Below are 4,420 nucleotides of genomic sequence, written 5' to 3'. Positions count from 1 at the left end.
AACATTGCTATAATTACTAATTGAACTGAGATATTTGCTTTCCTAAAAGTTTAAAGAAAATTATTTGCCGGCTTATGCTAGCCTAGCAAGCTTTGGGGAAGCTGGCTGATCTTTAATTCTGCATATTGATATGAGAAAAACGTGTTTCTGTTTCAATCTGTGTTAAAGGGTGTGTGTAGAGTAGTATAGTGCAGTGTTTTTACTGGGAAACCCACTGAGAATATAGTCTAGCAGTCTGGGTTCAGGGTGAGATGTTTAAGTATTGCCCAAGTCATAAGGCTAATCGCAGTATATTCTGATGGATGATAACATCATCCGGGCTTCCTTAATTACAGTAGTTATTTCGTTTTTACACCTTACAGTCCTGTAATGTAAACAAGGATCTATGCTGAAGGCTTTGGATCTAGATGAATATGGACTGCAGTCCAGGTTCTGACGATTGCTAGCTTCATGGGTGCAAGCAATCCCCATAATCACTGATACTCTGTCACATTCTCTGTAAAACACGTTGCTGTAGGAATTGGGATAATATGTGTTGTGCACCTAGCAACACACCTAGAATGAGGTAGAAGCTCAAAAATGATGAGCTCCAGAAATAGCTGAATCCCAGCTGTGTTGAGTTTTTATAGTTTAGTCTCTGAGGACATGGTTGCCAGATCCATAAACTGGCATTTTTTTCTCCTGTTGACTTTGAATCCCTTGAAATAAGAACACGGTATTTCACCACTGTTTCTTCCAGTTCTTTCAGTCACTATGTAGTTGGCATTTTAGCTTCTAAGATGATACTCTCTTTTATGTCTTTGATCTGTTCCTATCCCTTACATTTAATCAGACACTTTAAGGTCTAACCTGTTTACTGGAACAGAAAGAGCTGGTAGGAAGAGAGGCTGCAGCACGGTGGGCAACACTACAATACTCAGGTCAAGATAGTATGGCAGATCATTTATTGGGGAAGAATGTTGGGCACAATTTGCCACTAGAATTGGAACCAAAGTGAGGCCATGAAGCTCGCAGGGTGCAATTCAAGAAGGCACTGAAGTGCTGTGTCAGTCCTGAGAGTGAAGGTCTCCTAAGTTTTGTTTCCTCCGAGAAACACGCACGCACTCACTCCATCTTAGTCCTGGCTCTGAATTGTGACACTATGTCACATTAACTATACATGTATAGTAGCATTCAAAGCTTGGAAATGCAAATCTGCTTTAACTTGTAGTGAATCATTTTCCAAGCCAAGGTTAGAATTTACATGCGCACACACACACATATAAATATATTTCAGTAACCAGTCGTTTTATAATTAATCAGCACCAAGTAGGACATGCCTTTATTATCTTTGGGTCCAGGAATCATTTTAGTTCAGCACAGCAGGAAGAAAATCATGGATATGTTGAAGGAGTGGTTCCCAAGGAAGCATAAGCATAATTTTTTTTCGAGCTCCCTTTAGTTGTCAAGTAAAGTCTCAATTTTTTTTCTGAGCTATTCAAAACATGAAAGATACCTAGGTGTTTTATCTCCTATGTGAATTAATTTTAAAAGTCAGCACATTTTAGAAATCCAACTTTGTGAACACTTTCACAAACAGCAAGAAGCATGAAAGAGTGTTTAAGGCAGTCCTGGTAACTTCCTAAGAGAAAAAAAAATACGAGTTTAAGACAAATTTAAAAATCAAGAAGTTTAGTAGAAGCACTTCAAGTTTCCAAGCCTTGGACTTATCAGTTGGCCAATCTTTTCCCCCTAAGATTAAGGCTTTGCTATTTGTTCAGGATTCAGGGAAAATGTGTAGTGATTGCTAACTTCACAGGGCACTCATTAAATCCCCACCGTTGCTTCTGTACTTATGCTCGGTGGGCACTCTTCCTACAAGACTCCGTCCATCTAATCTTTGCTGTTACATTTTAAGAAATCCAGGTATTCTCTTAACTATAGAGAACACACTGATGGATACCAGAGGGAGGTGGGTGGGGATGTTTGGGTGAAATAGGTGATGGGGATTGAGGAGGGCACTTGTGATGAGCTGCGTGTCCTATGGAAGTGTTGTCACTAAACTGTACACGGGAAACTAATACTACACTGTATGTTAACTGAAATTTAAATAAAAACTTAAAAAAAGAAATCCAGGTGTTGTGTATTTTCAGCAGCTCACACCTGTGTCTGCCAACTGGCAGCTGTCGCCTGCTTACCTGTGGGTGAGGCTTGGGGGTCAGGTGGGGGTCAGACAGTATAAGCCTTGCAAAAGAGACCCTCTCCTGTGGTTTCCTATTACTTTGTGCCTTCTCTCTGCCCTTTCCTCTTCTTCACTTACTGTGTGTTTGTTACTTTCTCCTTGGAAAAAAGTTCATATGCTGCTCAAACAGTGCTGAGTGATCTATAGCTGGAAGGGACAGGCAGGTTTTTGATGAAGTCTCAAGTTGTAGTTAGACCTTTTTCACTTGGCACTGGCACCAATTTATAGACTTCCTAACTACCAGAGAAGACAGAAAGATGGTCTCATAGTCAGGTAGTGTGATTTACTTTAAATAACATTAACCCTCCTTCGTACTGATTCTTAGATAGAATCAAGGAGCGAGGACAGTGGTGAGAAAAATCCAAAGTCCCTGCTTCAACCAAACAGGTTAAAAGGTCTTTTGAGGAAAACCCTTCAGTTTGCCAATTTTGAAAAAGCCTCCCCTCCCCCTGCCAAAAGTGGTAGATTCTGATCCTTGTGTTTTGGAAAATGCCTGTAAGAATTTCGAGGACTTTAAAGCACTTATATTTGTCCTGTTACATATCAGATCTTGGAAGCTATCTAGTATATTAGAAAAGTATTAGATTTGGGTCAGAAATTTTATATTCCAGTTTTGACACTAAAGGCATTAGAAAAGTTATTTGCCTTTTCTGAGTCTCCATCCCCTCATCCTTAAATTTGGGGTTTTAAATTAAATCTCTGTTCAATTCAAACAAGTCCATGAATCCATGTTACTCTATGACCAATGCTGTGGGTACACAGAGGTAGAAGTCACAGTCATGACTGGAGGAACTTATAATTTAGCTGGAGCTACGAGGCTGTGCATATAAAATAATAGTAAGCGTGATGGAACAACCATATTTTAGTCAGGATTGGATGCAGCGGGTCATGAGTGTCAAAATATTTCAGAAGAGGGTGGTTTCAAAGGAGTCAGTCTTTCTAGAGAGGTTAGATTTGGGTTGGGCCTTCAAAGCAGGTGGATTCATCGTATAGTGAAGGGGAGGCAAATAAATGGTTAAGAGTAAGCTAATTAATGTTGGCTGTGTGAAGCCCAGATCTGAGGGAGAGCATGGTAAAGTAAGGAAATGGCTCACTATATTAGTTTCAAAGCAGAAATGTGTCCATTTCTAACTTGCCTAAGCTGGATTTCCAACTTTCTGATCCGTTTGGCTAAAGATCAAACCAAGACCTAGAGTAGAATCAGTGATCCATACACATTTGTGTGTTATTTACTTTTTAGGAGAGCGTTCCCACGTTACAGCCCACCCTCCTGTGGTTCATCTCCGGTCCTTTCCACAGAAACTATTCTAACAATTAAATGATCATTGCTAGAACGAACGAGTTGATTCCATTCCCTTTGAGACTCCCTGAAGTTTCAGATACAAGGAAAGTTATAGAAAAGTCTAAAGAATACTCTCTCCACTCTTGTATTGCAGAATGCACTCACTGCGTCCTGACTTACTACCTAATCCCACAAGAGCTCATCATCAATCATCTCTCTGCATGTCGAAGTTCCTTAAGCTCTACTCTGGGCTCCCCGTCGTTCAGAACCTTAGAGTTTCTATTACTCTTTGGAAGTGCTAATTACTAGTGATAGGCTGCAGCTGTGAATACATACCTTGCCTCCGAAGCAAGGATCCATGCAATAACTACGGACTCATTTATTTCCATGATTTTGCCATGTGGAATGATAAGGATTGCTTTCTTTCTCTTTTCTCCCATTTTTTAAGATTCTCAAAATTGTTCTTTCTACTTAACAAGGAAGAAAGCAGCTTGCTTGAAGACCTTTGGGGTCAGATTGTAGAATTTTGTATTAGAAATACAGGCATACCTCATTTTATTATGCATCTCATTATTGTGCTTTATGGATATTGTGGGGTTTTTTTTTCTTTTTTTTACAAATTGAAGGTCTGTGGCAACCCTGCTTTGAGCAAGTCTATTGGTGCAATTTTTTTAACAGCATTTGCTTGCTTCATGTCTCTGGGTCACATTTTGGTAATTCTCAGTATATTTCAAACTTTTTCATTGTTACCATATTTGTTATGGTGATCTGTGATCAGTGGTCATGGACGTTACTATGGTAATTGTTTTGGGGCGCCATGAACTGTATCCATACAAGAGGATGAACTTGATCAACAAATGTTGTGCGTGTTCTGACTGCTCCACTGATCAGCCTTTCCTCTGGCTCTTTCCCTCTTG

Source organism: Ursus maritimus, unplaced genomic scaffold (assembly GCF_017311325.1).
Source record: "Ursus maritimus isolate PB19 unplaced genomic scaffold, ASM1731132v1 scaffold_1, whole genome shotgun sequence".
Lineage (NCBI taxonomy): Eukaryota > Metazoa > Chordata > Mammalia > Carnivora > Ursidae > Ursus > Ursus maritimus.
Note: the sequence above shows the minus strand (reverse complement) of the source record.